Source organism: Lethenteron reissneri, chromosome 46 (assembly GCF_015708825.2).
Source record: "Lethenteron reissneri isolate LAM-NWPU_2019-01 chromosome 46, ASM1570882v1, whole genome shotgun sequence".
Taxonomy (NCBI): Eukaryota; Metazoa; Chordata; class Hyperoartia; order Petromyzontiformes; family Petromyzontidae; genus Lethenteron; species Lethenteron reissneri.
The window spans coordinates 7,326,348-7,353,899 of record NC_083824.1 but is presented as its reverse complement, the minus strand read 5'-3'; the positions used below and the strand labels follow the sequence as shown (position 1 = coordinate 7,353,899).

General features: G+C 44.6%; 1 protein-coding gene across 2 annotated transcripts in view; it reads left to right on the top strand.

Annotated features, from left to right (window-relative positions):
* The first annotated feature begins 23,455 nt into the window (after positions 1-23,455).
* LOC133354270 (leucine-rich repeat and immunoglobulin-like domain-containing nogo receptor-interacting protein 1) overlaps positions 23,456-27,552 on the top strand; it is a 114,496-nt gene continuing 110,399 nt past the window's right edge. For both annotated transcript variants that reach the window (XM_061570981.1, XM_061570984.1), the window contains exon 1: positions 23,456-23,691. The gene's annotated coding sequence lies outside the window, so the exon portion shown is untranslated. The remainder of the gene's footprint in view (positions 23,692-27,552) is intronic.

Sequence of the window (27,552 nt, the reverse complement as noted above, 5' to 3'; positions counted from 1 at the left end):
AACAGGGGGAGAACATTCAAACTCCACACTCTCACTCAGCAGATCAAGGGGAGAACATTCAAACTCCACTCTCTCTCTCAGCAGATCAAGGGGAGAACATTCAAACTCCACACTCTCTCACTCAGCAGATCAAGGGGAGAACACACGAACTCCACACTCTCTCTCAGCAGATCAAGGGGAGAACATTCAAACTCCACACTCTCACTCAGCAGATCAATGAGAGAACATTCAAACTCCACACTCTCTCTCAGCAGATCAAAGGGAGAACATTCAAACTCCACACTCTCTCTCAGCAGATCAAGGGGAGAACACACAAACTCCACACTCTCACTCAGCAGATCAAGGGGAGAACATTCAAACTCCACACTCTCTCTCAGCAGATTAAGGGGAGAACACACAAACTCCACACTATCTCACTCAGCAGATCAAGGGGAGAACACACAAACTCCACACTCTCTCTCAGCAGATCAATGGGAGAACATTCAAACTCCACACTCTCTCTCAGCAGATCAAGGGGAGAACACACAAACTTCACACTATCTCACTCAGCAGATCAAGGGAGAACACACAAACTCCACACTCTCTCACTCAGCAGATCAATGGGAGAACATTCAAACTCCACACTCTATCTCAGCAGATCAAGGGGAGAAGATTCAAACTCCACACTCTCACTCAGCAGATCACGGGGAGAACACGCAAACTCCACACTCACTCAGCAGATCAAGGGGAGAACACACAAACTCCACACTCACTCAGCAGATCAAGGGGAGAACACACAAACTCCACACTCTATCTCAGCAGATCAAGGGGAGAACATTCAAACTCCACTCTCTCTCTCAGCAGATCAAGGGGAGAACATTCAAACTCCACACTCTCACTCAGCAGATCAAGGGGAGAACATTCAAACTCCACACTCTCACTCAGCAGATCAAGGGGAGAACATTCAAACTCCACACTCTCACTCAGCAGATCAAGGGGAGAACATTCAAACTCCACACACTCACTCAGCAGATCAAGAGGAGAACATTCAAACTCCAAACTCTCACTCAGCAGATCAAGGTGAGAACACACAAACTCCACTCTCTCACACAGCAGATCAAGGGGAGAACATTCAAACTCCACACTCTCAATCAGCAGATCAAGGGGAGAACATTCAAACTCCACACTCTCTCTCAGCAGATCAAGGAGAGAACACACAAACTCCCCACTTTCTCTCAGCAGATCAAGGAGAGAACACACAAACTCCACACTCTCTCTCTCAGCAGATCAAGGGGAGAACATTCAAACTCCACACTCTCACTCAGCAGATCAAGGAGAGAACACACAAACTCCACACTCTCACTCAGCAGATCAAGGGGAGAACACACAAACTCCACACTTTCTCACTCAGCAGATCAAGGAGAGAACACACAAACTCCACACTCTCTCTCTCAGCAGATCAAGGGGAGAACATTCAAACTCCACACTCTCTCACTCAGCAGATCAAGGAGAGAACACACAAACTCCACACTCTCTCTCAGCAGATCAAGGGGAGAACATTCCAACTCCAACACTCTCACTCAACAGATCAAGGGGAGAACATTCCAACTCCACACTCTCTCTCTCAGCAGATCAAGGGGAGAACACACAAACTCCACACTCTCACTCAGCAGATCAAGGGGAGAACATTCAAACTCCACACTCTCACTCAGCAGATCAAGGGGAGAACATTCAAACTCCACACTCTCACTCAGCAGATCAAGGGGAGAACATTCAAACTCCACACTCTCTCTCAGCAGATTAAGGGGAGAACATTCAAACTCCACACTCTCACTCAGCAGATCAAGGGGAGAACATTCAAACTCCACACTCTCTCTCAGCAGATCAAGGGGAGAACATTCAAACTCCACACTCTCTCTCAGCAGATCAAGGGGAGAACATTCAAACTCCACACTCTCTCTCAGCAGATCAAGGGGAGAACACACAAACTCCACACTCTCACTCAGCAGATCAATGAGAGAACATTCAAACTCCACACTCTCTCTCAGCAGATCAAGGGGAGAACACACAAACTCCACACTCTCACTCAGCAGATCAAGAGGAGAACATTAAAACTCCACACTCTCACTCAGCAGATCAAGGGGAGAACATACAAACTCCACACTCTCACTCAGCAGATCAAGGGGAGAATATTCAAACTCCACACTCTCTCTCTCAGCGGATCAAGGGGAGAACATTCAAACTCCACACTCTCACTCAGCAGATCAAGGGGAGAACATTCAAACTCCACACTCTCACTCAGCAGATCAAGGGGAGAACATTCAAACTCCACACTCTCTCTCTCAGCGGATCAAGGGGAGAACATTCAAACTCCACACTCTCTCTCAGCAAATCAAGGGGAGAACATTCAAACTCCACACTCTCACTCAACAGATCAAGGGGAGAACATTCAAACTCCACACTCTCTCTCAGCAGATCACGGGGAGAACATTCAAACTCCACCCGGAAAGGTGCCCGAATTGGTCATCGTAAGCCATGGCCTTCTTGCTGTGGTGAGGCTCAAGTTTTACCACAGCGCCACCCTATTAAACAAAGTTGTCATCTGAAGGAAATTGAAAGTTCGTGACAAACAATATCTCCCATGTTCATTGCTCAAGACATGCAACTACTTCACATGCGTCATGCCCTCCTCCCCCAGCCCCAACAACAGATATATATATATTCATTCAACCCACGCACCTCGCACTCCTGCCACCCTGCCATATGATCGCATGTCATCATCCCACCGTGCCCACCACTTGTAGATAATTCAATTAAACGTTGCACACGTGTACGTTTGTGCATAGACGTAGGTGATTTGCCAGCTGTTGTGCATTGCCAGAAATCGTCTTCGATTGCTGGCAATGGGCAACACATCGGTTGAAAGGGATCTTTTGTCCCTTTGTCCCGTTCTCCTCGACGGTTTCCTGTAAATAAACAATCGTCAAGCAGTTCACCAGCATTGGTCCAAGCAAGTCTGGCAATGCTGATGAGACACTAAACGTCAACACGGGGCCAGGGTTTGCTTGCTTTGAACCAATTGCTGCTGAAATTATGCATGCCCACAAGGCTGTGCGGCTATCGGGATGTGTAAAATGTCACCGTTACATTTCTTCACTTGGAGGGACATCTATGGCCAAGAGTAAGTATCTGCTGATGTAATTTGCTATTAATAATCTCCACGACTGATAATAATTAGTTTGTCCATGAGGTTTAATCATCTTCACATGAGTTCCTCATATGTTGTGTAGACATCAGCACTGTGTGTTGTAAGGGCCACACCACTCCGTCCTGGACTGTGCTGCCCTTAATTGGTGCTCACTAAACATCACTTTCTCCTGCACTCTATAAGGCTAAATGGGGAATCTTTGTTTGACATGTTTTGTGTGTGTCTCTGTGCATACGGTAGGATGATACATCATTTGAAAATGCATTTTTTTTTAATGATGATGAAACAGTGTTGAAGCAGGGCCAGAGTTTTCTTGTTTTAATAAGCTTTGCTGCTGAATTATATTGATCTGGAAAGCCTGTGGGCTCATTCATTTATTACTTTAGTTTTTAATGTAGACAGATAAACTGAGGTCAGTTATTTTATCGCACATGTTGTCTGCAGCATCCGCTTAAGTTATTCGAAATTAATTGTTGCATTTATAACGTTGCATCATGCTGATTGCATGCTGCGATGTTAAATCAAATTCCAATCGCAAATATGAGAGGGATAATTAAGCAAAGTACTCTAGAAACGTTTACCATCACGTAATATTCCCCCCCCCCCCTATTTTTTTTCTTCTGACAGCGGCATTTCAATTTTTTTAGAAGGTTGTTATTGTAATTAGAAATGCTTTCTGTTCGGAGTGCTCAACTAAAGTATCTTAATTGGGCAAAATTATATCCCGCAAGACAATTCAAAAACATAACCGTCATCATTATAGCCATCATCAGCAGATTATTGCAGCTTATCATCAGATTGATGTCTGGCGAACCCGTGCCAACAATAATTTCAACGAGCAGTTAATCAAATGTATTTCTGCAAGGCATCCCCAAGATAATGCTCGCAAGTTTGAGTTGTTATGGTATCATGCACCATGTCCACTATGGTGGGACTCACGTTTTATACCTGTCAGGATTTTGTGTGCCGTGGTGACGGAATGTTATCTCCCTCGCCAGCTATGCACTTAGTCCGTGGGTTCGATCCCAGACTCTGATGATTTCTATAGTACACGTGGAGTTTGCAAATTCTCTCTCCCCGTGGTGGTCACCTGGATTGTTCTCCATATCTTCCGGTTTTGCCCCTTCACATTTTAGAAATATGTATTTGGATTATTTCGCTGCTGCTAGAAATTGCCACTTGTGAAGGTATATTAACCACTCAGCAGATCAAGGGGAGAACATTCAAACTCCACACTCTCACTCAGCAGATCAAGGGGAGAACATTCAAACTCCACACTCTCTCACTCAGCAGATCAAGGAGAGAACACACAAACTCCACACTCTCTCTCAGCAGATCAAGGGGAGAACACACAAACTCCACACTCTCTCTCAGCGTCTCCAGGTTGCCTCTGCATATGAGCTGACAGTTCCGTGGGCAGTTTGACCCAGATAGGTGGTAAATCGACATCTGTGTGCAGGTAGCAGAAATCCATTCGCTTATTAATTTTTAAGTTAGTAACCTGCAAAACTTTAATTTAAGGGCACGGAAACATAATTAACAGATATATAGAAAAGTCTTCAGATTCTAACAGAGGTTGTGAGATGCATCGATATCTGGAGGGTGGGTTGGGTTGTTGTTTTAAACTTTAATACGGTATGCGCACACAGTTTTGATTGATATAGACCAGGGGTCTGCAACCTACATAAGGAGAAGAGCCATTTTTTCTCGAATTCGGTAATAAAAAAATGGCCTCCGCCCCCCAACATCTCGAGAGCCGCAATGCATTGTGGTGAATACGAGACGGTGGCTCCTCAACAAATGATGCCACGAAGCGACTCTCCCTTAAATAGACACCACATGCGACTGCTCCAGAGCCGCAAGTTTCTTGTTGTTGTTTTTAAATCCTTTATATTAAGTTCGCTTGCTTGCTTGCGTGCTTGCATGCTTCCTTGCTTGATTACGACCGTGCAAATCTTTCGGTCGTTTTTAACCCACTTCCCGTGATTCCAATCGAGCTGACATTTGCACACAGACTCGTTGTGCGAGACAATTAATGTCCGTGAAAATTTTTTTCAAAAATGTTACACTGTTTAGGGAAAACAAATTAAATATTTAATTACCAATTGCTTAATACTGGCAGACAATCATCTGACCCATAGGTGGCAGCCATCTCAAGCCAGAGGACGAGAGGACTCTAGCCGCCACGCATATAACGGATTTATAGTGAAAAACTTTGTTTGTACGGGTTATACTTATTTTTGTTGTCAACCCGCTGAGCTAGGCTGTGACTGAGTCCCCGGAGGAGGTGGCAAGCCAAAGGTGGACCGCTACGATTTTTTGTTTTGATAATAGGTTTATCCCCTTTTTATGGTAACAAAACAGTTGTTAAGATTTTTTTTCAGACGCTGTCTCCCCGACAGACAGACCTGGTCTTCACCTGATGACAGGCTGCTTGCGTTGTGGCCGAAACGTCGTGAGAATTATTTTATTATGTTGTATTTTTATTATTTTATTATTTCCCTTCTACGTGACTTTACCGAAAGAAGCAAGAAGAAGATGAGTTGTTAAGATGTTTAAACACCAAACTGAAACCTTTTACAAGGAATCATGTCTGCATTAACCACAATGTTTGTGGTCAGAATTCAAACAAAAAAACACTGATAATATATGCATTGTGCTTGAAACTAATTGGTCCACACCAGAGACAGCTTTCTTTTGAGCCTCGTCTCAAACGGCGTTAGATAAGAGGACGCCAAAGGGCGTTTCCGACCGCAGTGCAAAGCGCCTGCAGTCGTTTCACATCATTCATCCATCGTGGCAACCCCGCGGTGGACAATGTCTCGCGCCTGTCGCGAGAAAGCATTTGCACATATTTCGGGAGTCGCTTCGATTAAGCTCACAATAACCAAACCGAACTCAACCTCCAAAAAAATAAATGAAATGCTTTGCTTTTAAGTTTAACGCGTAGGCTTAGTTTGACCTGCCCCCCGCACCTCCGGTTCAATACGGTTGGCGATGTACGGTGCGAAAGAAGTTCAACGGACTTGATACATACGAGGGTTAATGATAATGGTTTGCCAACAGGGCTTCACGCACGCATTACAAGGCGCGAGCGTGTACCTTCTGAGTCGCCGACCAGCGCATGATGATTGACTTCTAACCTTTAATAATCATAATAATAATCTCCCTTGCTCGCTTAGGTGAAACAATGGCTGTGGCAGGAACCCGTTTGACATGAAAGTCTGAATGATTACACTAAGCAGTGACTGCCCTGACCTTTTATGAAGTGCTCCGTGTATGATTTCCCTTTGCAATTTACATTAGAGCCCCCTTCTCCCCGATGAATGTAAGACATTAAAATTTTTTTTAATTCCCTTGCTCTTTGTACGCACACACTCACACTCTCTATTAGCTCTGTGCACCCATATGTAACTTTTGACACAAGTAATGAATTCGGTGGACAGCTGGGCGATGCTGCAGCTATAATGCCCTCCAAATGTTAAGAGCGACAGTTCAAAACTCTGTGCGGCAGAGTCAGACGAGCCTCCTATCTCCCTGGGGTTGGGAAGTCGGCAGTGGTTGTGATTGTATGAAGAGTCTCCCGTTGGGTTTGAGTATCCGACCCTTAATTGATTTAGGGTTCGGACATTGTAAATGATCTGTACGAATTTGTGTGGTTAAGAGCCTCCTCTATGCGACAGTAGACAAATGAATGAAATCGTCACAATGGGTGTACAGACGTTCATCAATGCACCAATTACGAGCTCACCAGTGGATTAGGGGCCGTCCATAAATGACGTCACGCGATTTTGGACGATTTTTGACCCCCCCCCCCTCGTCACACGGCGTCACAAAAATGGCGTCACAAAGCTCTGCCCCCCCCCCCCCAAAATAAAACATGCTTAAAATCGCTTTAAACTATTGTCATTGTAGTGCGTATTTAATGTGGCGCTGCACTCCGATGTTGAAGGAGAAAACATTTATTAAAAATTATATTTAGTTAAATAGAACGTATTGTCGATATTTATTTAAAGTTGCGCATTTTGATGTGACGTCATATGTCTCAAACCGTCCCCCCGTAGTCACACATCGTCACAAATGTCTGACCCCCCCCTAAGTGCGTGACGTCATTTATGGACGGCGTAACCCAAACATCCATTTCGATTCGTCATATAGGCTGCGACCGCCTACGTGTTACCTTCGACAATTTAATGTCGGTTTAAGATCTGCGAGGATAATGTTATCAGTATCTTGCTTTTAAATATCATCACATTGTGATTCTCGTATCACTCGTCTTACATATTACATTTAACGAAGAAAAAATATTATTCCCTGAATCGCAATAACCACGGTAATGAATAATTATGGAAGAAATACACATATGGGAGATTAACACATTGAATTAGTGCCTTGTAAAAACATGTCTAGAGGAAATTGATACGGCAATTATATGACGTCATGAATATCTGACATGCATGTGCGCTGCAAGCGTATTCCAGAGTTTGAATGTTCAACAATCGGATGTTACACGGCAGGCTCGTGTGAAATGACGTTAAATCATTGCATACGCACTTTTATTTGTACCCGATGTATACGCAGAGCACAGCACAAAAAGTTTAAAAAAAAAGAATAACACGCAAAAAATAAATGCAAGCCCATGTTGGAAATAATTGTCATGTGAGAAATGTAAAAATCGCATTGAGGCGAACCCTAATTATCACAGTGACCCCCCCCCCTCCCTCGCATAACAATGTATAATTTCCACAACTGCTTTCATGGGCCAAACAATGGGTATAATCGCCAGGTGTAATCGCTGCTCGCAACGTTTCTTTTTGTCCGAACAGAAAGGCGACTTGACTTTGACGTGAATGTCGGTAATGACATAGTAAAGCGATTTTTTTATTTTTTTCAAAACCTCAACAATCACCGTCTTCTTTTACAATGTTACAATACCATTTTTATTACTCTAGCCTCCTCAATGCTGCAGCTGCTGCATCACCCTGACCCCCCTCCATAATGGTGATAATTTTATCTTTTAAACCAAAAAACCCAATCACTTAATCCATCATTCGTTGTAAAGAAATTGACGAGAGACGGACAAAAGGACATTGGCAGAAGTGGGCCACTATAATTTGTGAAATAATGAATAAATATCCGCAGGTAACTATCATGTCCCTTGTTAAAAAAAAACCCCATACCGGGCTGTCACATGGATATATATAAAGAGAATACATTTGAATAAAAAATTGATTGGTGGATAATGATAGTGCTTCAGAATAGGGTTCACATTAGCATGCTGCAACTCTTGATATGAATGCTCGAACATAATTTTGGAGTGCCACTTGTGCACAAGCATCGGCAATTGCCGTTATTTTCATGTTCCCACAAGTGTCACTCTCTAGCTAAGTGTGATGGCTGTGAATAGTCGAGGAAAAATTGACACTTCCGAATCGAGAATTAATTCGTGAGGAGTCTTTAGGAATTGGGCCCTGTCTTGCTGTCATCAATCTCCTGGATTTCAATCAAATAAACTTCATTTGTAGACGTTGGAAACGCCGCCACGATATAGTGGCTAGCAACACTCCACACAGGTGGGACGGGGGGGGGTAGATTTAAGAAACTTGCACCGTAATTTTAACTGCCACGCCGGGAAATCGAACCAGCAAACCTCTGGGTAGCAATTCCAGCACTGCTTAACCATTGTACCACACCAGCATCCCGAAATACAAAATAGTTATCGTAGATTCCCAAACAATATATATTTTTTGGGGAATGTACGATTTTATGCGTGTTATTATGAGCACAAGCATCAACTTGAGTCGAAGAAATTGTGACGTACCTATTGCTTAGCCTGCCTTGTGCATATGGCGAGCTCCTGGTCGCTTATGCGTCAAGGCAGCGAGCAGTGGAACACGTGGCACGTCGGGCCTGCTGTCGCAAACACGGTGTCTTTCTTGAGGTTACTGGGACACATCTGGCAAAGGGAATTTACAGAAGGCACGGCATGTGACGGTGCGTGCACCTTAGCTTCACAACTCCCATCCTCGCATTCCTCAATCCCACCCCCATCTGTCGCTCTCCCCGTCTTTACTAATTCCCAAGCCTCTATTGAATCCGGTGTTCACGTGAGCTCTCGGTGAGCATGTAGAGGCAACGATGAGACTGGCCGATGCCGTTGCAGACATGCCATCGTGGGACTTGGGCATTGTTAGACCGTACTTCACCACGCTGGTCAGTATGGATTGGAGATGTTACTCGCCACTGATGTCAGCCGCGGATGGATCTGAGTTCGTAAAGTGCATTCCCATGACCATTGCACCATGGCTCCACTCGTGGTCAACAGTGTGCGCGGGCATTATTGGGGGCTAAATGTTGTTAACCGTCATTAATAATATAATAATGTAATGTACATTAATGCGAAAGCAAACACACCTACATAATAATTTTAGCCGTACTTATAGCTATAGTAATATGTCATTCTTTGTTTTTTTCGGTAAAGTCACGTATAAAGATAAAATAATAAATTATATTAAATACTAGCATACGACATTTCGATTGCAACACAAGCAATCATCATCAGGTATAAATGAAATAGAAACACAAATCTAGTATCCTTAGAAATGTAATGTAATACAACAGAGAGTCGGATAACATAACAGTCAACACCCTATCTGGTTGATTACGTTCTTCCTGAGAATGCTAAATTTGAGAGAGAGATTAAACACAGAACCAGAAACATAGACAGACATATAAGCAGACAGATATCACAGAGATACATAGAGAGAGAGCAAACATATGTCATATTTAGTTTTTTTTTATGCATGCAACTGTGCAATCCGCGAACACTGAGGCACGTGTAGGTTACGTTGCTGTCTGCCCGTCAATGTCTTTGTTTCGTGCGTGTGGGAGCAAACGCGGAGGAAACTAAAGCACGGCCGTTGGGGTGACTCGATCCCATACAGATGGGACAGATGGAGATAAGTCCACGCCTGCCGCTGCTGCTGCACTGCCTTCTACCGGCAAGCCAGGGTGCGGCTTACTCGACGTCCATGGCGAGGGCAGTTTCACGACACGTGTTGTGTTTGCCTATTCCCAAGAGGCATTTCACTGCTCACATAGTTGAGTGCATGACACGCACCCTGTATTTTACAACACTCGCGCGCACACATACAGACGCGCGCACACACACACAAAAAATAAAACAAAGACACAGATCTCCCACATAGCCTTCACAGACTGTTGGGGCAAGTGCTGTTAGCGAGTACCAACGAAGGCCGGAACGGCGCACGAGGGGGTGGGTGGCCAGCACCAGGCCCGGTCACCTTTGTCTCCCCAGTGGCGATGTTTACACACCAAATACTCATTTGAAGCTGAGTCGACCTAGAGGAGGCCCAGGACCGGTTCAGATAATCCTCACTATTGTTGGCCGTGAGCGGGAATCAAACTCGGGGCTTCAGGTTTGTAGTGCAGCGCGCTAACCGCTACACCACCGCTCCCCAAAGACGCGCACACACGGCCCTCTCTAGAAACATGAAATCATTGGCATACGTATTTTACGACATGCACATGCTGCATTACACCCGTGAAATCGTTTTGTTAGTGCATTTGCTTACGCACGGCACAGACACGTCTACCCCGAACCCCAGAAGAACCATATAGACTTCTGGGGGCAAGTGCAGTTCGTGAGCACCAGTCAAGGCTGGAGCTGGTATTCTTCCCCACGCACCTCCGATAAGCACGGTTGACTAGGTATGGTACGAAAGAAGTTCAACATCATACATACGTATAGCCTGCCACGTGTCAGAGATTTTACAATAGCCAGCCGCTCACTTGCCCGCCACATTTCACTGCACGCGCCCTTTGAAAAAAAAATATTTTTTTTTTCAAGAGACCGGCCATTTGGATTGCATTAGTCGTTAAGTTGCAGATTCACTTTGACAGGGAGTCAGCATTGCCTGCTGCTTCTTTTTTTGCAAAAGGCATCTGGCAAGGAGGCAAGGGGTTGGCTGTGGCATCGGGTCATCAATAAATTAAAACGCAGTCAGGAACGGAGTGGTGTTTTCCGTTAGCTTAAAAGTCAGTAAAATAAAATATACATCAATTTCCTACAGACTCTGCCGTTTCGTGCCACTGAGGGGTGCTTAATCACTTTGATTATATGCAAGGTTACCTTGCGCTAACACGCACGTATACATAATAATTTTTAATTAATTAGCACTGCAATTGTAATTCATCTTTGGATGTATAACTAAGTTTAATGCAGGATATTTGTTGTACAGTACATGGTGGCATGTATTGTGGGTGTTTTATAAATATACAGCACAGAATTCTGTAATGCTGGTGTTATGCAGAAGAAAACTGTCGAGGAATAATTTTTTTTTTTCCAAAGAACACAGGATGAGATGTTACTATCCTTTGTGCAAGCACTTCCAAGAGTTCATGAACAGTGAGCCTGGTGAAATTTGGGGAGCGCATCGTCAGTAGTGACCCTTTGGTTCCTAGGGTGTTTCGGCCTTTCATACTATACACCCTCCCCAAAGGCGGCCAGCGACAGGGTGATCAATCCTACGCTTGCATCCCATTCCCAATTAGTCATAGGAGTTGCCTTGTTGTTGGTAGCCAACATCCCATGGGACTATGCATGGCAGGGGCGTCCTCCTCCCTGAGTCAAGCATTGTTGACTGCATACCTCCTGGCCCTCTCACTTTGGGGCCCAGCTGGGGTCTTTCCTCTTCATCCAGAGCCACTGACTGCTCCCTTCTGCCGCCTCCGATACAGCTTTGATTGCCGAACGCTGGCTCTGGCCCTTAATTCCCAGGTCTCTAAGCAGTCTGGTTGTAGATGTTGCCACAGGGTAATGTAATGGGATGGTTAAATTTCTGTCCGGAGATATTTTGTATCGTGCAGCTCTGGTATAGCTTTCCAAATTCTTTTAAAACTGAAGGTTGATATTGTTTCTACTATTTTACTTTTACCAGGTAAGGCCCACTGAGCTTATATATCTATGTTTTTCAGAAGCGATCTGCCCACAAATGATAGCTCAACGAAGTGGCTTATTGCGTGGAAATGTATGGCAGGTCAAACGATACTCCGAGCGAACAACCGAGCCAATCAACACACGACACCATTCGCTGTATTTGCACAACCGTTGCTCTTTGTACACACGGAGCGTTGGCACGGAGCCACAACCAGACATCGTAGGATGCAGATAGTGGCACGGTACTGTAGGATGGAGAAAAAAAAAAACTAGGAAACGATATCAGTTTGGAATGTTCCGGCACCAAAGTGTGGATGCGGTATTCGGGGACACGTAATATTGTGCATGGCTGAACACAAAGAGACTTACGGTTCTGCCTCACTTGGGAGTGGTAGTAGTGATTTATATAAATGTATGTATGTATGCATCTACGTGTGTGCGTATATACATGCATAAGGGCGGGATATATAATGCATGCATGCACTGGAAACATTAAAATATGCACGGCAACGGAATCCACTTAAAAATGACACATTAAGTGCTATGTTATATCGTGAATATAACTATCAGTTGATGGGGAGGGGGGGGGGGGTGACAGTGGTTTGAGCACTGCACCATGAACCTAGCGACCTGAGTTTGTATGTACACGATGTATGTGTGTTGAATTTATTTGGCACCGTACGTCGCCAACTGTGTGGGGGAAGGACAACAGCGTCTCTGAAGACACGAGTTCGAAATCTTTATGGCGTGAAAGGGCATAACTCCCAGTGGCGTCCTAATATTGGAAGGAAGAATGTTCCAGACGGCCGCAGAAGTGCGTCTGAAAAGGTGCGATGCGGGGCCGTCCTTGTTCGACGGTTGGACAAAAGCCGCCACTGCTGTGACGGTCATTGGAGATTGCGTGATGGTGTACGCTCCTTGAGTGACATGGTGTGGTTGGGAGTCCTTTATCCAGCAGCGTATAATATCTAAATTACAGTCCATCAATGACCTTTATAAGAAACAATCTGGGAGACTATTGAGACTGATCGTCTCTTTTGCAGGGGAGACTTGGGGGACACATACATACGAGGAGGCCAAATGTCACAACAGAGAAAATACCACGGACGAATACAAATATTAAAGGGTATGATGTAGAAACAACACTGAGAATAATTGGTTTTGCCAACCATGAGAAAATCGCATCAATGTACGTGTAATTTTAGTGTCTACTAATACTTAGACATAGCTTCAGTCTCGATGATGTGTGGGTGAGTGATTGTACGGATGCGTCTACCTGAGCCCAATTCTCGGCCACGCCTAACATCAGTGTCCAATGATTACACTGGTCAACAACAACCAAAAACATTTTTTTTCTGGCCTGGACTTTTGCAGCTGTTTAGAGACTAATTTCAGGGTGCTGATTTCAAATCTGATCTCAGATTTGCTCTATCACATTATTTTTATGCTATCGGCATACCCCATTTTCATTGATTTTACCCGAAATTAACTCTGTCACTTATGATTGCAAGTTGTTTCGAGTCAGTGACTGCTTTAGTGTTAAAATATGGGGTTGTATTTTTAGGATATTGTGTTTATAATATAATTTTATGTAGATATCCACATTTATTTAATATTTTTCTTCTGCAGTTTTTATTGAAAATGCAATATTTGATATCTCAAAAACCTGATGTGATAGACAAAAACTGATGCCAGATTTGGAATCAGCACCCCAAAATGACATTAAAACCGTTGGAATACCTTATGCCAGAAAAGGTGTGTTGACCAGTGATTATCTATACCTGTCCTGGGTCTCCCCCTAGCTTCACGAAGTCTTAAATGAGTGCATGTGGTGGCTTGGGAACATTAGCAATGGTGAAACAAAGGCAGCCAGGTGTGGTTTGCTACCCACGCCACCCTGGTGCACGCTTCTGGCATTATCACGTGACCACTTAACAGCACTTGACCCTTGTGTCTGGCCAGGTTATGCAGGGAGTGGTCTTTGTCTTTGTTACGAACTGAATTGCGTGCATAATTGATCGTGCCCGTAGCTGCCCGAAACGATGCGCTGCCCGATTGGGTCCAAGACCGGCGGCATCTGCAGTGCTCGCACGTAAGTCAGCGGCCAAGAGGGCACGGTGTGTGTAAGTGGGGAGCGGTGGTGTAGCGATTAGCGCGTTGCGCTATGAATCCGGCGACCCGGGTTCGATTCCCGCTCACGGCCAACACCAGTGACGATTATCTGAACCGGTCCCGGGCCTCCTCTAGGTCGACTCAGCCTCAAATGAGTACCCGCTGCGGTGTTGTAAACATCGCCACTGGGGAGACAAAGGCGGTCGGGCGTGGTGCTGGCCCACCCACCCCCTCGTGTACCGTTCTGGCCTTCATAGGTGCTCGCTAACAGCACTTGCCCCTACAGTCTTTTAAGGCTATACGGGGGATCTTTATCTTTGTCAGTTTAAGTTAACCCTCCGGGACATGACCGACCAACTGCTGCCGATGCCCTCTGGAGCGCTTTGAAAAGAATACGCGCCGTCTCGGTTAAGAGTCTACGAACGCGGGCCGCAATTTTCAGGTTCAAGAGGCGCGGTCCGGCTCCTGTCACCGTCGTAGATCCTAGAATTACGGAAGGTGAAAATTGAGAGGCTTTTGGGCACCACACTTTCTCATTGGCTGTTGTCGTCGTTCTGAGGACTGCCGGCGAAGGGTTAAGGCCGCAAGATGTATATTTGATAGGACCCGCTGATGAAGTGTATTTAATAACCTTTGGAGACAAAAGACGCCACTCTAGAACGAACCTTATAGACCTCGAAATTTAGTTTGCTCCATCATTCCCTGTAGAATTAAAGAGTGGAAATGTGCTGGAATATATAAAAATACTGTTCCTGATAAAAAGTCTCCTCGCTTGCTTTTACCTCTTCAGAAAAAAAGTTTTGCACTGCGTATTATTTACGATTACTCGTTATTATCGTTTCCATGGAAATACATTTGATAATATTGTGCGAACATTCTTGTACAATTTTTTTTTATCATTGCTGTTTTTAAAACTCATAAAACCAATGTTCCTCTTGCCGAGTGATTTTGTTGTTTATGTCAATTTATTTAAATCACATTTAATTTTATTATCCCTTTTACTCTTGCTCTTCATAAATGTTGCCAAATATTAAACACAGACAATGCAAATTTAACTGTACAATTGGTATGGGTAACTTGAAAAGGATAAAATTAAAATAATGCAACTCAACAAACGCTTAAAACGGGTATATATATACATATATTTCGATGTATGTTTAATAAACTGTTGGATGAAGGCCTCCTCTATGTCGTGTTAGTCGTGAATTTTTTGTTTGACCATACTGCACCATTTTGGTCAGTGATAGCAGGTGAAGGGAGAGGATCGATGACCGGTTCAGACATCATTCATCACTGTTGGTAACTTTAGCCTGGAATCCAACTCAGGTTGCCGAGTTCAGTTGCAGTGTGCTAACCACTTCACCACCACTCACCGTACATTTACATACAAAAAAAAATCTAAATATATTTTGGGCAGCCCTGAAGCAGTTGTGGGAATTCCACGCTCCCATGACAGTGCCAGTTCTCCGATTGCTCATTGCTGACTTCACGCGAAGGAGTCCTTAAATGTTTCTGTGAACTATAAAAAAGGACCAATAAAATGCCCAAATAAAGAACCATGAAATAAATGGCCAGACTGAGTCACTCTGTTGAGGGCCAACAGGGGGCAAGAGAGATGAGGCACATCATAGAGAAATGAGAGATGGGGGAGGAGGAGAAGGAGGGGGATATGAGAGCAGAAGAGAAGTGAAAAAAACCGAGGATCCATCCACAGTGCAAATATAGAGGCGAACGGTTCCGAACTCCTACAAGCGAACATTGCAAGTTGTCCCGGATCTAAGGGATTAAAGACAACCGAGGCGACGTATTATATTCTCATGTATGTCACTCGGAGTGTGATATTATTTCGTAACGTGGCCACGATTAATTGGTCTCTGTCGGTGTGGGGGGTTCAAGGGGCGCCTCAGATTTGGGTTAAAACCCGTCCACGTCGTCCCGCGCGGTACATATATCCGTGTGTGTTGAACTTATTTCGTACCTTACGTAGACGTAAGGACAACAAACTAAACATGGGCTTTGGTAGCGGTGGCAACTCGAGCAAAATCCAGGCAAAATTACAAACCTACGTGCCTCGTGTTCCTTGCCGTGTTTCAGGAACAAGAGTCGAGCTTTTGTAGTGCAGCAGCAAAGAGGCGACATTGAAGTCAAAGATTCCTCTCTCTCTTCTCCCTTCCTCTTGGGAATTGTCCACCACTGGCTCGGGGTCTACAAAAAACAATCGCCATGAGTGAATAGGTGAAGCTTTTTGACAATGGTTTGACACGTATTGGGCCTTCCGAGACGAATATTATCCGTGAAAACAATTTGTTGGGATTGGATCGCGTGAATATAAATGTGTCGTTAAACCCGCCACCACCCGACACAGCCTATTCAAGTTCAAGTTCATTTATTAGGTATAGCCCTGTGAGCCATTCGGCTCTTGAATCGGGTGCAACCGCAACAAACAAAAAAAATGAACAAAAAACATCTTAAAGTGAATATGTGACTGAATGCAAACAGAAAATCCAAGAAAAGACAGCAAAATATTGCAGAAAAAAACACCGTACACCAACGATGTGTGCAAAAATCCCAGCAAGGTTCACCGCCGTTTTTGCTGGTGATTGAAGTTGGTTGTAATCACCAGCGGAACGTCACGTCTCGCGAATTGCAAATGTTGTGTGGTTACTCTCCGACACACTGGTGTGCTGAAGCAGTAACGAATTGGCACGTTTTGTTTACGTGACAAACCTTACTAATTGGCTGTTTCGGGTTTATATCCATGCGTTCTAACCCAAAATACCTTTATTATGGATGTTTGAAAATGGCCTTTCTTCATGACTCTGACGAAAGAACATTTCCCGAATCGTATATTATTATTATTTTGCCTGATCCGGGCAGTGTTACCAATGAGTTGAGTGTTTTTTCTTGTCCATCACTGCCAATGTTGTGCCGCAATGTTATTGTTTTCCCTTGTGCAGCACATGTGCAGGAAGGTAGAGTGGGATATTGGTTAATGTAGTTCCTGATGTGAGGTTAAGAAGGCACGTGTTTTGGGGATAAGCAAAAAAGAAACTCAGTACGTCTGGTTGAAATGACGGATTACATTGTCATGTAGACTTTGAACGTACGGGCATCGGCAGTATGCATTTTCCTACATTTTCCATCCCACCTCGGAAGCATCTTCAACATGCAGTGTAAGATAGGGGGGGGAGGCAGGGGCAGAATAATTGAATAATTGATGCACCAGTCATTAGTATAATTATTCCCATGTAGAAATTTGAATTGCGAGTGTCTGAGAGATTGCTAATGGAATCCAGCTGAAGGAGGCACTCCATGTGCTGTAGTCAACGAGCCCAAAGGCGTGTAAGATAGAAAATCTCGTTACTATTTCTAAAGCATTGCCAGTTGTGACTTCGGGAGCAAATTACAATCGAGGAGATATTTTGGGGCGAGGGGTGGAGGGGTGTGGTCGTGGTTTCTGGAACATTTGGGGTGCCGAGGAAAAGAGGCATGCTTCATTTGTAGATCAGCAATTAGGTGATTTTGGTAATACGAATATTTATTTCTTAACTCCTGGAGGCAGCGCAGTCAGATGTCCTGAACCGAACAAAGTTGATCGTTGTCAGGATTCCTCCTGCCAGCCTCGTAGGCCACGTGACGCCCTTGCCATCCCGTGCATTCGGGACAAACGAGCGAGGCCTTGCCAATCGGCAGGCGTCCAGTTGATGAATCCGTGATGAGAGTTTATACATTCTGCTACACAGGAGCATATTGAGAGGCTTTCTTAGACTCTTGTCCATAGCCGGATCTAGGACCAGGTTCCAATTTCCTCTGAATGAGGTTCTGCAGAGGGTGTAAATGGAGAATTTCAGTTAACATCTTTGAACATGGTCAAAATTATTGGGGGAGGGGGGGGGCGTCGGTTTTCAATATTGACTATTCTGTATCTGAGTCACATAGGAATCCTTCCAAGAAGATGCATTGCCCCACGGGGTCACCGGTCATTATAACTGGCTGTAAAGCCATACATTTACAGACCGGGATTGCTACCCCCCTGCTGTTAAATGCAAAGAAGAAGAGATGACCCTGCCTCACCCAAGACCCGCGTGGCTAATTGGCCTTAGGTGTCCCTCCTTAAGGGACACGAGATCTGTGTGAGCAAGCGGGGTGGTCGAACCCCGTTGACGCTAAGAGAGATGAGATGAATATGCTCTGGCTAGTGGAGCGGGCAATCCAACGTGCGTGCAATGCAATTTCGACTGCACCTGAGAATTGAACGGGGCCCATGTGAAACATTCAGGACGCGGCAGCAATGCAGTTACAGATGAATGCCTAATTTAAAAAATAACCCTTTTTTATTTCACCAGGTAAGATCCACACAGCTCTTTTTCAGTAGTGACTTGGCTATCACAAATGATAGGTCAACAAGAAGTGGCTTATCATGTGAGGCATCTATAGAAGCCAAATACTCGAAAAGCATGTTTATAAATGTGGAGAGAAAAACAAGAGGACCCGGAGAAAAATCCATTCGACCACAGGGAGAACATGCAGACACCAAATATACAGCAGGCCTAGCAGGCAGTTGATGTCTCGCCACCGCGGCACCCTATAAGTCAGAGACAGAATTGAGCTACATTCTGGCAAGACCCAATACAGGAAGACTCCTTTATCCGCTGTTCCAACCCATCGGACGTAAAGGGAGAATAAAGGAAACATAATTGAGGAGTGCGATCCGACAAGGCACTTCCGACAAACGCCGGGGAAGCCTTGTACGAGTCCTCCTTTCCACACGAGACCTGCCAAAATAAAAAAAAGTTCAACGGTCGACGGTAAATAATTGTATCTGCCACCGTGAGCCTTGAACCGTGAACGGGCGGTGAAGAGTTCACCGCTGCTTAATGGGAGACGGGTCACGAGAGGGGGCAGGAGACGGGGCAGGACATGGATGAAGAGACGGGTCAGGAGACGGGTTAGAGGACACTGGTTATCCACGTAGAAAGTCACGAACCTCCTACGATGACATTCCAGCGGCTGGTGGCTGTTGAAGGGCACTTGCCGCAGCTCGTCCAGGTAGAGCAGCCGAGCGTGAACATCCTTGTGTTCCTGCAACGAACTTCTGGAGAGGAGAGAAGCGCGGCCCTTCTCTGTGATTCCGACGGATGATGTTAATGTTCAGTGTTAATTACCTTGTTATACCCATTGGGACAAAGAGACAGTCTCTTGCATTTTATCGCCCGGCCAATGGTATCAGTAGCTCAAGAGACAAACTCGGCAATGATGAAAATTGTCTTTTGGTGCTGCGCTGTATGAGTATCCATGCCGTTATGTATCGGGTGCTGGTTGCAACCTGCTCTGCTTTGTTCCGGGATCATCCTCTTGTTGAGGTAGCTGTCCTGCTGAAATCAGCGTCGGCTCCCCAGAACATGAATATCCCCTGTTTGTCTCACAATACGCCACTCAAGACAATGGATTTGCATGGAGAGTTGTCCCATTCCGGTACTGTGAGATATTCTCATTCCCATGACAAGTCCCTTTTTCTTTGTACCTCAGAGGTAGCAAGCTGAATGGGGGGGGGGGGGGGGGGGGCACACTAGGCTTGAAATAATCGTTGACCCGAGAGTGATGGTCTTCTTCTCAGGCAGGGGGTGACGGTGCCACTGAAGGCAGGGGTGGCACTCAGAGAGGAAGCGGTCAATCCGAACATTTTTAGATTTGTGGACAGTCCAAAATTTTCGGCCAAAATTATGACATTTTTAAGTCTGTGTTTTTTTCTTCTTCTTTTACAAGAAGGTGACGTAAATGCTGCGTATTTGGCTGCTGTAACTTTCCTCACGGTGAGCCACTTCGTTTGTGGTATCATTTGTGGTGGCCAGGTCGTTTCTGAAAAACAGCTAAGTAGCTCAGTGGGCCTTACCTGGTAAAAAAACAAAAATGGTTCACATGTCACATCCACAGTCGCGCACACACAATCGGCTCAGTACAGAGCCAGCGGCGGTGTTGAATGAATGCATTTGCGGGACAATGCAATAGAACTCCTCTCATTCACGATGACGACGAAGAATATCAGCGTTGCCACTTCTTCTTGGTTCTTTCGGTAAAGTCACGTCGAAGGGAAGTAATAAAATAATAAAAATCCCTTCTACGTGACTTTACCGAAAGAACCAAGAAGATGAATCCCTGCAGTCACGAAAGCTTTAAATCGAGCGTTGCCACTTGTTTGACCCGGACAGTTCAGAAATTAATATTTGTATTCGGGTGGCGGAAATTGATTTGTATCGACATCCGGTACCGGGTTTTGTGTTGTTGAACCTTTCCAAAGTCAACTGCACGGTTTACTTTTCATAGACCAAGGCTGATTCTACGTATGTACGTATGATGAGCTTCGCTCGCACCGTACATAACCAACCGTGCAATTCTGACGTGCGGTGATTGAGAAATCCCCGGGTTTGGTCTGCGTTGGAAGAAGGTGGCAGCCGTCGGAAAGAGCTTCACAAAGGGGAGGGGGAGGGTGTGGGGGGACATTCACTTGTCGAACACCTCCCACAGTGGAGATGCCCCCCCCCCCCCCGCCCAGGTAAGGCCGTCTTAACTGACTCGTGCAGGCCGTGTGACCACCGGAGCTGCTGATGCTGCTGCTGCTGCAGCAACTCGCGCAAACGCGGGACTCTGTTCGGTTGACCGCCTTGTCTGCCGCCGAGATATGCCGATCGCGGGGTGCTTATCAGATTTCCAGCGAAGCGTCTATCTTGTTGCAGAGGTCCAAATTATCTGCCGAGCGGCTCTCCCTGGCAGCTGTAAGGGCATTCATCTTTTGCACGCGAGATGCAGGAGTGGCCCGCTGCTGATTTCACGCTGTTCTTGTGCAACTGCTCAATGTTTTTATTTTATTTACTGGTCAGTCACCTCATTATTCCTCTTTTGTTGTCACTAGCCCTGGTTGCACTTCCAAAGAACTTCACTCATCGCTTCCTCCACCCATTGCCGAGGACCCGGGTTAACCATAGTGGCTTTCATCTCACTCACACGAAACTAAACCATTTTTATCTTACCAGGTAAGGCCCATTGAGCTATATAGTTTTTCTTTTTTTTCCGAAGCTACCTGATCACAACTGATGTCTCTACGAAGTGGCGAAACACGTGGAAATGTATAGCAGCCAAATACCCTAAACGCGTGTTTCTAAAATGTGGAGGGAAAAACCGGAGGGCCCGGAGAAAAATCCACGCGACCACGGGGAGAGAGACACGCAAACTCCAAACATGCAGGCGTCGTCAGGGTCGTGATCGAACCAACGACCTCCTGTATACCAGGATAGGTAGTTAACATCTCCTAGCCGCCGTGTCCAGCCACCACACTGCAGGTCATAACAATTATGTTCTTCTTCTTGGTTCTTTCGGTAAAGTCACGTAGAAGGGAAATAATAAAATAATAAAAATAAAACATAATAAAATAATTCTCACGACGTTTCGGCCACAACGCAAGCAGCCTTCATCAGGTGAAGAACAGGTCTGTCGGGGAGACAGCGTCTGAATCTCATTCTCATTCGTGATAATTATTTTATTGTTTTATTTATTTTATTTTATTATTTCCCTTCTACGTAACTTTACCGAAAGAACCAAGAAGATGAATCCCTGCAGTCACAAAAGCTTTAAATCGAAATTTAAAATTATGTTGTTTCCTTCATTACACTGCTCGATTTTGTAATTCCTTCCCATCACCATGCCCCCCCCCCTCCCCACATCCTTACAACCTCGCTTAATACAAGAAACACAATACTTACATTCTATGGCACCTTCAGCCGTGCTATTTGTTGCTGGCCACTTGCCATTTTGGGCTGTTGGGCCCTGCTCAGCAAGCGTGATTGTAATAAAAAAAATAATACATATTTGATTAATGTCAGGAATCGCACACTCCAAATGTCTGCAAGGGCTGAATTCATCTTCGGACATTCGTCCCCGCTGCTGTTTCAAAACTGGGATGACCCAGAGACAGAGAGAGAGAGATTGGAGGGATGAGGTGGAAACGCTGGATCAATTATACATTGAATGTAGCGGCCTCGATCGTGAAACCAGTGACACGGTGATGCCAAAAATAATACGTCTATTTATATTATTTATGTATTAGAAAAGAAGCCGAGGTAACGCAACACCTTATGATAAGAACTGTAGAATATATATTCAACAAAAATATATATATCCACCTTTGAGTAATACGTTCTTATTACAATTAAAGTGTGAGTATTATTAATGCATTAGTTAATGTAAACAGTGAATTTACCTTAACTTTTCCCTTGATATGAAGGGCACTTCATTAGTTTTGTAAATATGTTGCTTTAATGTAGTGGTCAAATATGTTTTATAAATTATAAATATGCAATGCGTGTGAATAATGCACGATCATCGTCAATTCAACTGCTCGATGAATATTAACATCGGTATACATCCATAATATAGTTTTTTTTGGGTTAGATCGCGTAAATATATATGTGTCGTTAGAACCCGCCACCATCCGACACAGCCAACTAGTAAGGGTTGTTACGTAAACAGAACGTGGTAATTCGTCACCGGTACAGCACACCGGTGTGTTGGAGAGCCAAGGCACAATATTTACAATCTGAGAACGACGTGGTTAAACTGATCAGTATATATACTATACGGAATAAATTCCAGACGTGGCATTCATCTTACATGAAAGACAACAACAAAAACTCGTGACACTGCGCTATTAATGAACAGAAAAATTACTCCTCATCAAAGAGTTTTTTTTTCAATTATCAACTATTTGAAATTAGCACGATTCGGATTAAGTGTGGCATCTGCCGCCGTTACACAAAAAAAACGTGACGAACGCAACCCGTCTCTCGAGACGATAATATTTCCAAAATCAATTCCACTATGAACGTACGGCGAGCTTGTTTAATGTAATTCCTGTGCAGTGCCATTCATATGTGTCACCACCACCACCAACAACAGGGACGTCACTCGTAAAACCAGCGCGCAAGATAATTTCATCCCAGCCACCTCAACCCTCCAATTCGCCAACCCCTGTGGCGCGCACATGCACACACACACACACTCCCGCCTATGTACACTGGGGCTCTGCAGTTAGCGGCGGCGGTGGTAGTGGTGGTGGTGGAGGGAGGGGGGAGGGACTCACGGGGGGGGAGAGCGGAGAGAAGCGAGCGAGGGAGGGAGACGGTGGGAAAGGTGCAGAGTCGGATTCTGACACGCTGCGGAATCCGCCTTGCGAATGTCCCCTCGCCAGGCGGAAGGAAGAGAGAGGGGGCAAAAAAAACAAATCCACGCGCGACGGAGGCGTTCGGAAATGGGACCGTGACACCCCTAAGTACGCTTCGACGGGAGGAAGCGATGCTGTCATCCACGCAGAAAGTTTCCCCGTTCGTCGGCTGGTAATTCTGGCAAGCAAGGGCGGACCTGAGCCACTTCATCCAGACAGGTGACACGGATTAAACGTTTACACTACACACATTTGTGTCGACGCTTCATTGTTGTGTTGTACGTATGGTGTTTTGCTCGGCTGTGCTGAATTGCAGCTCTGTTAATCTGCGTGCTTAATATCCATGTCCCCCTTGTAAAAGCGACCTGCTGTGTACAAGGGCTTTGACTCCGTTAAATAAAGATCACTCACTATCGGGACTGATATGTCGATCAATTTTAATTGTTACATTTCTTGGTAAACTCTATACTTATTTACGGGTCTGTAGGGTCAATGTACGAGTCTTAATCGTGGAAGAATACATATACAGAATTTCAATATGTATGTGAATACGTATTAACATTGCCCTTTTTTATATTCAATGATGATAAGCATGTGTTGAAAGTGGCAGTGGCATGTTCATTCAATGCATATGGGGTGCGAATTATATATTCAAATGGGGCACCATGGTGGCAAGATGTTAACTACCTCGCCTGGTGTGCAGGAGGTCATGGGTTCAATCTCGACCCTGACGCCTGCTGCTGTATATTTTGAGTTTGCATGTTGTCCCCGTGCTCACGTGGATTTTTCTACGGCTCCTCCGGTTTTTCCCTTCAAATTTGGAATCAACATCATTAGAGTATTTGGCTTCTATCAATGTACCACGTGATGAGCCACTTCGTTGAGCTATCATTTGTGATATCCAGGTCGTTTCTGAAAAAGAGCTGTATATAGCAGCTCAGTGAGCCTTACCTGGTAATTATCTAAACGAGTCCTGGGCCTCCCCTAGGTCACCTCGGCCTGCAAAGAGTGTGGTGATCTCGATGTTATCCAGGGCCATCACAGTGCACACTGCGGCTCAACGCCACCCTTAAATGTACAAACTTATCCGTGTGTAACTACTCTATAGATATATAGAGACACACAGATAATTAAAATTTACCTATAAATGTGACGTGATATGGCTAAAGGAATGAATGACGGTTTTTGTAAATGATTGTTCCATTTAATAATTGTCATGAAGTTGAGTGACACTACAATTATACATCAAAGGAGGCAGGCTGATTTCGAGCATTTGTAGACGGATTAATATGATCATTATCGTTGTCGTATTAATCATGATTTCTCCACCATCAACCATTTAATCATCAGTCATTGACTACATCCGTTGCTGTATGAAAGCCTGTCCGCTCCATTCGCAATCTGCCGTGGTCCTGCCGTTTTCACGATGCATCTCTGCTGCCTCGGCCGACAGTCCTGCAAGTGCCCGTGTCCGTCACCTATCATCCTATCTCAGCGGTGTGTGTTCTGCCAAGGCCCATTTTTACTTTGCTCTCCCCCCTCGCCCACCAGCCAAACGTCAATAAGGATTCCCTTGATTTGCGCTCGTTCACCGGATCTCTGTTCCTCTCGTCCAGTCTCGCACCACGAAGTTGCCCCTCTTCCTAGATCACTCTCCTTATTTCAGCTTTTGTGACCATTCCACTTAATATTTCTCATTCGACACGACATGGTCAACTTTTGTTATTGCAAAAATACAAAAAATGCAACTGATTGACTGCCTGGTACCTTAATTATATAAAAATCCATTAAAACGGCTGATTAACTTTCAATGCGCCATCGCTTTGGAAAGCATCGCTTCGACATTAATAATTGGACAGAGATGTGCGAGTGGGTGGGGGGAGGGGGTTCTTCACGCTGGTAGAAAGAAGAAAAAAAACTGATGGGAAAAAGCTTTTAACAATAATTACGGTCTGGAATAAGTAGCCCATAAAATTAGAGGCACACTTTGCTGGCCTTTAACATTCCGGCAGTGCAGCAGGATATTGGTCGAGAAAACAGAGTTAAATGTTCGACAATAAACCACGAGTCACGACCGTTGTTAGGGTCTATGGGACCTTTTAGTTTTCTCCATTATCTCAGCAGTATATGCCATCACCAACGCAAGTACGATGGACTAGACGGACAGGGTTAGGCAGCGTCAGTTTCACATTGATTCTCTTGTTGTTATGGAGTGACTCATGCAGCCAGCTATGGCTGCAAAATAAATTAAATCACGACGTTTCGGGCGCAACACAAGCGCCCAAAACGTCGTGATTTATTTAATTTATTTTATTTTCTACCTACGTGACGTTACCGAACGAACCAAAGAGTATGGATCCCTGCAGTCACGAAAACTTCAAATATAGATTATGGCTGCAAAGTTTGGTAGTACATGTTATGTCGTTTATTGTAAAATTTCAATCACAGTTCATATGATCACTGTTACATTGCTTTTATAGCTTTATTTTGGTGATTTCGAAAACGTTTTGGTTTAGCCATATTTGTTTGTTGTAGTACAGAGTTAGACTGATAACTTTAATAAAAAAATGTCTTATGGTTGTTATTGTTTGACTTGCATCCCACTGGGATTTTTGCACACAGCGTTGATATACGGTGCTTTTTCTGGAAGACTTTGCTGTTTTTTCCTGGATTTTTCTGTTTGCGCGTAGTCACTTTAAGATGTTTCCTTGTTCATGTTTTTGTTTGTTGCGGTTGCACCCGATTCAAGAGCCGCATGGCTCACAGGGATATACAAAATAAATTAAACTGAAATTGAAACACGCGTAGGCTTCTGCGACCAATGGAATTCATAATAAAGATTTTTTTAGGGTTCGATCGCGTAAGTCTAAATGTGAAGTAGTAACTAATTTTTTTCGATTTAAAGCTTTCGTGACTGCAGGGATTCATCTTCTTGGTTCTTTCGGTAAAGTCACGTAGAAGGGAAGTAATAAAATAATAAAAATAAAACATAATAAAACAATTCTCACGACGTTTCGGCCACAACGCAAGCAGCCGTCCTCAGGTGAAAACCAGGTCCGTCGAGGCGACAGAGTGCTGTTTCATTCAGACTCTGTCGCCTCGACGGACCTGGTTTTCACCTGAGGACGGCTGCTTGCGTTGTGGCCGAAACGTCGTGAGAATTGTTGTATTATGTTTTATTTTTATTATTTTATTACTTCCCTTCTACGTGACTTTACCGAAAGAACCAAGAAGATAGTAACTAATTGGCACGTTTCGTTTACGTGACAAACCTGACTCATTGGCTGTGTCGGGTGTTGGCGGGTTCACGACACATTTATACTCACGCAACGCGTCACTACTTTTGTGGGGGAAAACACATTGTAAGTTCACAAATGTCTGCAGTTGCCTGCGTGCTGATTGCGATTTTTCTTTGATCACGTTCAAACGTTGTTTGCAGTGGTGCTCTCACAATATGAGCATTTACCACATTATTCAATAAACGTGCTCAAAAAAATTTGAAATTAAAATAAATCATAGGCGTCCTTTTTTGTCTAATGCTCCCTCTTCACAAGCACGACAAATTGATGACGTTATTGACAAATTCCACAGCATTATAACGTGTGATAACAGAATCCACAACATGCTAATGGCTTTTCTCACCACTTAAATCCACACAGGACACACTTTAATTACACATCTATGTCGCTAGCACATAATGAATGTATAGAAGATTGATACAAAACACTTGCTGTTAAAATCAGGGTAGACGTAATAATAGTCACAGTCCAGCACCAATCCACCGCTGGATGAAGGCCTTCTCATGCTAAGTCGGTCGTGCGAGTTGCATGACCATACTTCACCACGCTGGTCAGTACAGATTAGTGAATGGGGGTGGGGGTGGGTGGGGGTTGTGGGCTTGGAGGACCCAGGACTGCTTCAGAGACTGCTCGGCTACTAATGAAAGCCGTGCTTGGGAACCTTATTCCGGTTCGCTGTGGTCACGGGCATAGTGCCGCTTACCACTGTGCCACTGCTCCATCCGGTCGTTAATTTACCTTGTTCGACTCTTCGCTGCTGCGGAAAGTGTTTATGCCATCT